Here is an 11014-nt window from a genome sequence, read left to right as displayed (position 1 = left end):
TTCCCCGGTGCCCAATCGGCGCCAGGCAGGGCGGGAAGCCAGGCTGCGATTGGACGATCCGTACGTTAATCAACGCTCTGGGGCCCGCGGGACTCGCGAGGTGTTCCGCGTGCGCAGGCGGYACCGCCCCCACCCTTGGCAAGTGTTGATTGGTCGTTCTGGGGGCGGGGCTTGCCCTCTCCCGCCTTCCGATTGGGCGAGGGTCCCGTCAATCCGGGGCGGGGCGGGAGGCTGGGCTGGCGGGCCCTTCAAACCGGGCTCTGGGTGGTGGCGGGGCCGGATCGGCGCTGCGGCTCCGCTCTGCGGCTCCTTGCTGTGGGTCTGCGCTGTGGGGCCGCTCTTCGGCTCCGCGCTGTGGGTCTGCGCTGTGCCACTCGTACAGCCCAGGCAGGTGCTGACGGACGAGCTCCCGTTCGCTCTCCCTCCTCTCCAGAGAGGCCGCGGGGGAGGCAGGGCTTCCTCCCCGGCCGCGCTGTCCAAGCTGGGACAGGCCRTGCTGCTCCCGCCGGCTCCTCCGTGGCCGTTCCGGAGAAATGATGGGCGAGACTCTGCATTGCCGGGTCCTGGGAAAGCCTGGCACCTTCCAAACTACGGAGCAGGTTAGTGCTTGGGAGGTTCCCATCTATCCAGGCAGCTCCCTGAACTCTGCAGGGAAAGAGGCGGCGGGTGAGAGGCAGAGCTCCGCACGTTGGGGACGGTCACAGTGGCCATTCGTTTTTACACCGGGGTGCAATGCTTTCTTTAGGCAGGTTGTGCTGCAAAGACATTAGGAAACATGATCTGGATTGATTCCTTGCTGAAAAGTGAGATCAAATGCATCTCTATATTTTCTGACAAATTATGCTAACCCTGCTATTAAAAGCCTTCAGGGGTGGAGATTTAAAATAAAACACTGATCTGGTGGGTGCTGAAGTGCTCCGTGAGTCGGGTTTCTGCTTATGTTGGTCCTGTTTGACCCCCTTAATTCAAGACTCTAGTTTATTTCCACGTGATTGTTGAGCTAGAGAAATAGAGACTTGCTTTTATTGAACCAAGCTGTATGGGAGGGAAAAAAAGACAGGAATAGCTCTCCTATGCTGCCATSATGTTTATTGCCSAGAATGTAGTGTAGGCCAAGAAGAAATTAGTTGCTATTGCAAGATGCAAGGGTTTTACTTGATGTACTTTGGATAACCTAGAAAATCACGTGTTTGTTTAAAAAATCCCAGATGTGCTTGAAAGAGTGTTCACTCTGACTACAACAACATGAAATTAGAACTCTGAACTCACCTGGTATGTGATACTGAGAAATCCCTCCCTGATGCCTATGAAATTCTAACTCTGACTAGGTTTTGGTCTGGGTTACYAGTTGGATCATGTGGTACAGTTCTGCTTTTTGGAGGGTGACCTCTGTGTCTGGCCTTGTGTTTAATAATGAATGTGGGGGAGATGTAAGCATCATTGGCTTTGTGGTGTTCTGAGTGAGACAATGGCATCTTCTGGMGCATAAATTGTACTGTTTGAGTTTAATTTATGTATGCTTATAAAAATTGTCTTAAAAATTAACTTTGGTTTTAAATTTTAGATGGGACTGAGAAAGCTGACAGCAACATCTCATAACTGGAAGATAGAAGCACAAGGCTGTTTCTGAGCAGGTAAGAGACAAGCACCCTCTTAAACTTTTCTTAACTGAAATTAATTTCACTCCAGCTTTTGAATTTGAACCTCATTATTTTTTTTTTGTCTCCTTTTCCTAGTCAGTTTTCCTGCCTTTGATTTATAATTCCACCTTATGTTTTATTGGGAATTGTTTTTTTATTTGTTTATACTAATGGTTTTACCCTTCYAGAAGTAGCTGAGATCTTGCAATTATCCAGAAGTATTTCAGAGAGTGAAATWCAGCTCTTTTGCTGCTGCCACTGCTCAGTTAACAGTGATGATTAAATCCCATAAATATTCTCTTGCCCTTGACAGAGAAAGCCTTGAAGGTGTGTTGATGGAAATCATTCCCTTTCCTGTTGATATTTGTAACTAAAATCAGGCTCTAAAGTGCTGAAAGTATCCAGAAAGCCCATGCTGGTCTCTCATTCCAGCAGAGCAAATGCAATCATGAGTGCTCTCGTACTTTGAAGGGCTGCAGCACTTACARACAACCAGATGGTTTGTAGATGGGTTCTGACCCAGACTTCAGTGTTAGGAAAGGGCAGGTGGCACTTCTTCCCATTTCTGAATATCAAACCCATTTCATTTTATTCATCCTCCTCCGATTCTTCAGTCAATGCTGTCTTGGGGTAAGTGTGATCACTGGCGAGGAAAAGAAAGAGCCAGATCAGATCCTGGTGATAAAATCCTGCTTTGGAAAGCCAGAATATTCTATGTGTTTATGAGAGGCATTTTTTTGTGAAGATATGTGGGAAAATCTGATGGAAGTGATAGGAAGTTTGATTTAATTTTTTGAGGTCACTTCACTTGTGGGTATTTGAATGCAGCAGAGAATGGGAGAAACTCTGCCTTATGAGAGGCATAAAACCCAGTGGCTGTCTCTTGGCCAGTGTTCCTGATTTTCCTGTAAACTGTRTGCTGCACAGAGGTGTAGAACCCTAATGGTTTGTTGTAGGCCATTAAAAGGTATTGTACACTCATAAAAGAATGACATTTTGATCAATGCTGTTAAAAGAATTACTGTCTTGACACAGAAAAGCTTTCCTGCTGCAAGTTTAAAAATATGCCTTTAAAAGCTTTTTATTGAATACCTTTGCATCCCTCAGAAATGTGCTATTTTGGCACAGGGCTGCACTGAAGTAACTCCACATTGTAACCTGAATGCAAGACCTCGTGTTTACCATCAGCAGGGTGCAAGGTGAGGCAGGTGYATTCACTTACCTACTGCCATGGGGACAAAGGAAAAGCACCTGGAGCTGCTTGCAGGCAGGCTAAAAATAAACTCCCTTCYTTTTTAGAGTCCCAGATCACTTGAAAGCTATTTGCTTGTTTTGACATTGATTCCTCTCTGTCCCTCCAGCTTTCTTTTGAGAGTCCACAAGTGTCCCTTTGGACTCTGAAGCTTTGCACTGATGTTGAAAGGTGGCAGGTAGGGAAACCAAAGCCTCTCCACTGCAGCTGGGTCCTGGCTTGTGGGCAGGTGGGCTCTGCTGGGAGAAACTTGGCTTGGAGCTGTCTGAGGTGGTCCTGTGGTATAAAACTTGTGGCAGAAATATCCCCTTAGAGTGGTTAAAAGGATTTGGTGTCACAGCTCTCGATTTGTTGTCGCTGATTTGATCATGGCCAGAATGACAGCTGCACTGTTCCACAYGCTGTCAGGGGGGAACCTGAGAACCCCAGGCAGGGAATTGGGAGCTAGGGCTGTAATTCTTCAGCTCTATCACTCTTTTATGTGTCCTTGAGCACTTTGGATGTATGAGCTTTTATGTTACAGGCTGGTGTTGTTTAGCTGGTGTGATGTTCTAAATACAACCTTATATAAAGGTGGAGGGATTAACTGAAAGAGCTGAGAATGATGAGATGGGTTTTGATATAAAGAGATCCAAGATCAATTGTTCTCTAGGCTTTTTCTTCCTCTTTTCTGTACATTCATGACCAGAACAAAGCAGCAGATATTCTGGGTGCAATTGGTAAGTGCCCTGTCACAGGACTGTCACCAGCTGGGGGATTGCATAGTGCTTACTAAGAGGTTTCATAACAGGTGAGTGAGGTGACAGCATTATCTGGCATTTTTATACCTCAGGTGAAAAAAGCAGTGACATGTAGCAGTGGGATTTAATTGCTGAAGAAAGCAAGATGTTTAGTTTCACCATGTGTGAGTAGCTTCCTTTAAGTTCAGCTTTTCARGATATGAGTGTTCTTTCAGGAAAAGGAAATATTAATGCTTTGCATGTTCTGCAAAGACAAGGTATGAAAGGAAGAAACAGSAGAGCTTGAATGCTTATATTTGGCATATGAAGAGGTTGCTCAGAGAACTGTGAGTAGAGTTGGCTTCTGTTTCGCTTCCTGTCTCTCAGATACCTGAGTTCCATCCAATTTGACCTCTAGGAAGGCATTAAATGCCCAAATACTTCTCTACATCTGTTTCAATCGAACTTTTGGTTGCTTTCTAGGGAGTGGTTGGTTTGGTTTTTTTAAACTGTGTGAGTTTCTGTCACCAGCTGCTGTCAACTGTCCCAAAACCTCACTTGTGTAGTTTCAGCTTTGGAGGAAATTTGAAAGCAAAATTATCTCCATGGTCCTGTTTACCCACAATATCTCCCTSGAAGCTCCCTACAAATGTTTTTCTACAGTGACCTTTCAGAGTACCTGCTTTCAGAAGAGGCTGCCAGCCTGAAMGTGGGGCTTAGGCATGTTTTCTTACATTTAGCTATATTAAAAAGGGTGATATTTACTCCAGTCTTCTTTGTCTGGCAAACTACATGGCTTTCCACCACTGATCCTTGTTTTCATTGCTCTAATCTGTAAATTTGTTCAGTAATCATCTTGTGCTTTTTTCAGAGGATAGACAAAACTGCTGCATAACATAGGGTCAAGCTCTTGAGGGATAAAAGAAACTGTTCTCTTTTGTGTTGATATTTAATTGCTATAAGCTGGAAACATTTATTTAGTATTTGGCCTCATCTGCAATTACATTCTGAGGGCTATCAGTCTCTAGCCCACTTGATGTGTCATGTTGATTTTGATTTTCTTAATCAAATGTCATTTTGCATCAAGTCAGCTGCCATACAAAACCTGCTATATCTGTCCTATTAATTAGCATTAAGCATTTAATTAAAAATCATGCTAGTGCAAGAATATATTTTCTGGAACGTCATGTCACAAATGCTATATTACCCTCTCCCTTTTTTTACTAGCCAGAGTCTTTTATTGGCCATTCTGTTGCTTTGTGATCAGTGTGACACAGATGAGATTATAGCTACTCATGTCACCAGATCTGCCCCAACAAAACAACAAAAATCCAAATTAAAAAAAAAAACCCAAAGAAACCAAACCCAACAAACAAAAAACAACAACAAAAAAACCATGTTATTATTTCTCTCTATCCTCTCAAATAGGCTGTTTTCCAAGGAATGCTAAAAATTAGCATTAGTGGTCCAAACAGCTCCTCAGACAAGCTCTTTCTTCTAATCACCATGGAAATTGAAATTGAGATCTGAACTCTTCCCCGTTTGACCCACTTCAAGCCACTCCCTCAGTTATAAATGTCACAGCAGGTCTGTCTTCCTGTGGCACCTGCAGGAATCCTTAGGATGGTTCTACAGGTCCCCTGCTCAATCAGCTGATTTGGGCACTTGGAATTAGATGGATGTGGGACAGAAACTGAGGGTCTAAATCTCTGTGTTATTATTTCAGGTGAATCACATGGCTTTGGTTTGTAATTGATTAAAATTTGATGTTAATCTTTGCAGCTGTGAAACAGAAACATTTTTTACAACTTAACTTTTACAACTAACCCAAAATGTATAGAAATAGATCTTGCCAGTGCAGTGTTGTCATCAGGCCATCAGCACAGATGCAGTTGTGTGATCAGAGCTCCTGGATATTGGATGGATTAAGATGCCGTGAGACAGGGAATGCACGTTTTTATATTATGACCTTCAAAATCAAACTTCTGTGTTGTCTCATGTTTTTGGCTGACTTCCTTTGGGCATGTGGATAGATCAGAGCAGTTTGCTCACTTAATGTGCATAGACAAGTGTGAGCATTGTGAAATGAGAACACGAACAGAAAGGTTTTTACTACAGTGAGAGGAATAAAGGGTAGTGTGGAGGAAAGTGGTGCCCTTTTGTGGACATATTTATGAAAAAAGTTGATAACTGGAAAATAAGATGAGTGATTGATACCTGTGGAATGTCATGGGAATAAACAGATGAATAAAATCAGTCAGATGATACCAGGAAGGTGTATTTTGTTGCTCGCTGGAGTCATGAGAAACACCTTCATACTTTTGAAWAGGGCATGTTGTGAATTCTGGAAATTATATTGTACTGAAGTTTTTGGGAAGTAAATTGGCTGGTAGTTCGAAGTGATATTTGCTTTTAAGTCTGGAACCTGGCTTGTATTATATTTTCTTTTTCTCGGCCTTGCTTGAGGAACAGTGTGCAGGGAGCTGAGGGAGTAAGTCATGTTCTCATGAAAAGAGCTGTGGCTTGTTCTGTTTTCCTTGTGTTYTTAGCAGGGCAGGTTGCAGGATGTTTTCTTTGTAGCTCTGGTGTTTGGGCTACAGGGGTTTCAGATCTTTCAGGGGAAAAAAACAAGATAGCTTCAAGTTCAGCTCTGTGTCTGATACCTGTTAGTGGAAATCTTTGTCTCATGTGTTTTCCCAGTTCTAGATAACCTTTTCTTGTCATCTAAGAAATTAATTTCTTTTGTTGGACTCATTGCATGTAAACTTGAKAGCAGGATTGCTGTTATTGAGGCAGCTTACACAGTGATTTACTAAGTGCAGCCTCTTCATATAATGTGAAGCACAAGTCGATTTATTGACCATCACTGGGATTTCAGGAACTGTTGAATTACCTGATTTTTATCCTTCTCTCATAAAATTTGCTATTAAATGTCTTTTTTTCTGTTACCTTCTTGAAAAGGGTTGTCTTTAAAATGCAGTCATACAAGAGCAGCAATCCTACTTCTGTAGAGTTTGATGCTGTAGAGTTTGACTTTATCATGAAGTGTCTACAGGGTCATGTAAAATATTTTGATGTCAGATTCTTGAAGGTTTTCCTAAAATATTTTCCATTGCCAGGAGGACACTGATGCTTCTCAGCTGTGATAAGTGCCTCCATGGTTGTGGTGCCAGCCCTTGGCATAAAGCATATCCCAGCTGAGAGAAAATACTGCAGAAAGACCAGCCCTGTTCTTACACAAGACTGCCCTCGTTGCAGTCCATGTGCTCTATCATATTGAATCTGCTGCTTCTCTGAAATGCTAAGGAATTATTAARTATATAATTTGATTCGTTTGTGCTATTTGCTGTATATTCTTAGTTTTTTACYACTTTCTGCAAACTCTTCTCTAAGGTGTACGTTAGGAAGGAAAATTGTTTCTGGTAATCTGTAAAAACAGTTTTAAAAATAGAATCCAAGTGAASTGCACAAGTGGATTATTGATTCTTGGGGATGCAGAGAGAATGGTTTCTGTGAAGTCCTCTTCATTGCTTCAGAGTCTACACCAGTGTCTGGAGGCTCTGGGGSTGTTGTTTGATTTACAGGCAATAACCAAGAAATCATCTCTAGTTAATCTGGATTTCTGACAACTCYTCCCAGCCACTGCTGCAGATGGGATATCAGAGCTGTGGTACTTGGGTATTTATAGGTTCTGGTACTYGGTACTCACCTGTGAGAAGTAATTTTTGTGAGGAGTCCTAAATGCTGCTGTTAAGGTTTTTTTGGGAACAATGAGCAGGCTCAGGCTAAACACATGGAGTGTGAGTCTTACAGGTGAATGTTTTGTGGCCCCACATTGAAGGGCCCATGTGGCTGAGTGGCCTCTGCTGCACRTTTGTGTTGGGGTTGTTTGTGCCATGCTTTTACTGTTTTCTGGTTAAAATTTGTGATGTGTGGAAGTCTCAGGTACATGGTGTTAGCTTTTGCATCTCCTATCTGAGGAAATACATTTGGTCTTTGTCCTCCCTCTCCTTCCTTTTCAATCATATTTTGCCTGACCAGCAGTTGCTCTGAGAGGAACCYGAGCCCAAAATTGTGAGCAAGAAGAGTCTGCTGTTATCCCTGGTTCAGATACCACCATGTAGCTTCTCTACTCTGTCTTTAATTAAACTTGAGTTTCCTGTTGTTGTAGCTGGAAGCAGCGTGCTGACACAACTCATTCTTGTATCAAACAGATTAAAATGYCAATGTTTTAACATTCTCATCTGTGGGGAAAAAAATAATAGTTGGGTGTTTTATTTGTAACTTTAAAAAATGGTGTGGAAAAGGTTTACTTGTGCAAGATGGAAAATGACAGCTAAAGGTACCGGGTTCCATTTGATATTAAGTCTTTAAAAGGCTGAGAATAGTGAAAAGATGAAATCTCACAAGGAAATATGCTATACTGGGACATGGCAGTTTAAAGCAATTGTAAAATGAATGTATTTTTAATTATTCACTCTTTGCATTTGTGGCATGGTGTGCACACATCCTGATGAGCTCAGGTCCCAAACTAGTGCTCTGTGTGAGAAGAAAAAGAATGAAGGTGTGTTGGTTTTGCTTGGCCTGGTTTTTGGTAGCAGGGGKTGGCCACAAAGATGGCTCCTGTGACTATCTGAAAGAATGGTCAGGAGTCAGTGGTGTCCTCCGTGCTCAGTGACCTGCTTCTGGAGAAGGGAGCTGTATTTTCTAGGAAGAACTGTCAGTTTTTTGGTGACCAGTTCCATTCCTGKTTTGGGCAGGTTTGCTCCCTGGACAGTTTGAGGAGTGCCAGTGGCACTGGTTTGGAGCTGCTGGTTCTAAATGCCCTCTGCAAGCCCCTGTGTGAGGCAGTTCTGGGCCAGCAGGATGGCAGGTGAGCACAGGAGGCTGCTGGGCACGGGTCCAGCCAAACTGGGACTGCTCACTTGGAATTAATGTGGCTTTTCTGCAGAAAGTTCTTACCAAACCGTATTTAGAAGTTTGCTTGGTTTGGGCTGTCCTCTGGGCTCCCATCTGTGGAATCTCTGTTAATGTGGCAGCTGTGTCTCCCTTGCACGTACATTACATACACTCACCAAAGCCCTTTAGGGTTGTGCTTTTCCTGGATTGGAGGGAGGAAATAACCCATTTTGAAGAAGGAAAACGGAAAGAGCTCTATCTAAACATTGATGCTGGAAGAGGAGTGCTGGGTGTCTTTTTGCTTTCTTGCTCTCTCACACTTATTTATTTCAACCCATCTTCTACAGCTGATCTGATGGGGGATCATTTTGTTGGCAGGGGTTATTCAAACATCAACAGAATGAACTTACTGTTCTTACTGTTCTGATCAGAGCTGGGTTCTGGAGCAGACACAGCTCTGGTGTGGGAACCCATGCTGGGTGTTTGATCAGGATGTTCTTGGTAGTCTGTCCTTATTGCAGTAAAAATGTCAGCAGTTTCTTTTCCCATAAATTCTGTGGTTTTCTTCACTTTMAGCTTTTGCTTTTCTGTAGGTTTGGGGGTTTTTCCACTTTGTGGCTTCATTATTTTGTCCTCTTTCCAGTTGTCAAAGGGAATGTGGCATTTTGTGCTTGGTGTCCATTTTCTGTTTGTTTTTTCCCATGAGGTGTGTGGGGACACTTCTTAGGGCAAACMAGCTCCAAGTGCAAGCTGAGTCCTTCCAGCATGCCTTGGGATCCAGGGTGCTCCAGGCTGAGCTGTGCTGCAGCTGGTGACACAGAAACGTGCTGCACTCTCAGCTTGTCATTCCCCTCAGAGAAATCAGCCTGTGCTTTCCAGGAGAATGCTGGGCCATTGAAACACTGAGTATTGTGCTTTGTAGCACCCTTCCAAGTATTCARGAAGAACCAATGTTCCTTACTGGTTGTGCTTTGCTGCTCTAGTGCAAGTCCAGGATGCAGAATGCTTGTGGGAGCTGGATGGTTTGAAGCTTTCTGTAATTCTTCCTGTTACCCTCAGGGCATGCTGAAAAATTACCTCTTTGTAGAGTCTTTGGGATATGATGCAGTCCCAGATCAGACACTTCTCTATTAAATAAAAAGAATGATAAGCCTAAAAGCATTGAGTTCAGTATTTTGATTCTCTAAAGGCCAATCCCAGTGTGGATCTATTCGGACTAATTTACTGAACTATTTAGCTTCTCCTCCTGCATAACAACCATTCCAGTCCCAGCCATTTCCAAGTCAGTTCTGCCTCTGTGGYTGCCAGAAATGACTTTGCTTTGCATGGATAATTAACTGGATTGAGTAACAGAGAAAAAAAATTATTTCCACACAGTGGTAATAATAAATCTGTTACTACTTTTGGCTCTCCATGTTATTGCCATATTTGGGTATGCCTTAATGAGGAAGTGGCTTCCTTGGGCTGAGTTCAAATACCAGCAGGAGCCTGGCTCAAGCACTGGGCTGGGCTGGTGAGAGCAGGGCAGAGAGGGGTTTAAACCAGGCCAGCATTCCTGCCACAAGTGTTTGCAGCCTKGATCTGGCTGTGTATGACTGCAAAACCTGTAACACTGCTAACATGTTTATCCTTAACAGAACCCAACAGTAGATAGCCCTTTTCCTTTCTGAAYCTATTTATCCATTTACTTGATTTCCAGGTGGACTCAGTGTGGTGTCATTGATACTCAAAATCCTAAATAAGGGAGCTAGTCCTAACATGCCAGATTTCAATCTTTGTCTGCCCATCTCTAGAGTTCAGATGTGGGGGCCCTTAGGAGTAGGGGCAGACAATACATCCCCAGGGCTGTGGTGGAGTCTCTACTACCGTTTCAAGGTGCCTTTAAATGGTGTGAGATAATGTGATCTGGGCTCCTTTTCCAATGAAAGGTCTTCCAAAGTCCCTTCCAGCCTGGRCTGTTCTGTCCCTGCAGTCAGCAGGACGGCCAGGCTGTTCAGRGGCAGTAGGAAAGGTCTGGAAGCATTTCTGTAGGAAGTGGTAAGAGAGGTGAGGGACAGCCTGCCTTGGGTCAGGCACAGAGATGTGGTCACAGAGCAGCTCAGAGCTGCCAGGGCTCGGCTCCTCTGCAGCATCCGTGTGACATGGGGACAGCTCTAGCACCGGTGTGACATGGGGACAGCTCTAGCACCGGTGTGACATGGGGACAGCTCTAGCACCGATGTGACATTAGGGACAGCTCTAGCACCCATGTGACATTGGGGACAGCTCTAGCACCCATGTGACATTGGGGACAGCTCTAGCTCCGATGTGACATTGGGGACAGCTCTAGCACCGATGTGACATGGGGACAGCTCTAGCTCCGATGTGACATTGGGGACAGCTCTAGCACCGATGTGACATGGGGACAGCTCTAGCACCGATGTGACATGGGGACAGCTCTAGCACCGGTGTGACATTGGGGACAGCTCTAGCACCGGTGTGACATTGGGGACAGCTCTAGCACC

General features: G+C 44.0%; 1 long non-coding RNA gene across 1 annotated transcript in view; it reads left to right on the top strand.

The window, feature by feature from the left end:
• The first annotated feature begins 368 nt into the window (after nt 1-368).
• The window catches only part of LOC130583598 (uncharacterized), a 64983-nt gene continuing 54337 nt past the window's right edge, over nt 369-11014 (top strand). Inside the window, exons 1-2 of the long non-coding RNA XR_008966440.1 lie at nt 369-599; nt 1565-1634. This is a non-coding gene — a long non-coding RNA (uncharacterized LOC130583598). The remainder of the gene's footprint in view (nt 600-1564; nt 1635-11014) is intronic.

Source organism: Malurus melanocephalus, unplaced genomic scaffold (genome assembly GCF_030028575.1).
Source record: "Malurus melanocephalus ecotype Western Australia unplaced genomic scaffold, MMel_1.1 scaffold_605, whole genome shotgun sequence".
Classification (NCBI taxonomy): Eukaryota; Metazoa; Chordata; class Aves; order Passeriformes; family Maluridae; genus Malurus; species Malurus melanocephalus.
The sequence above is the reverse complement of the archived record's forward strand: the minus strand, read 5'-3'. Positions and strand labels throughout refer to the sequence as shown.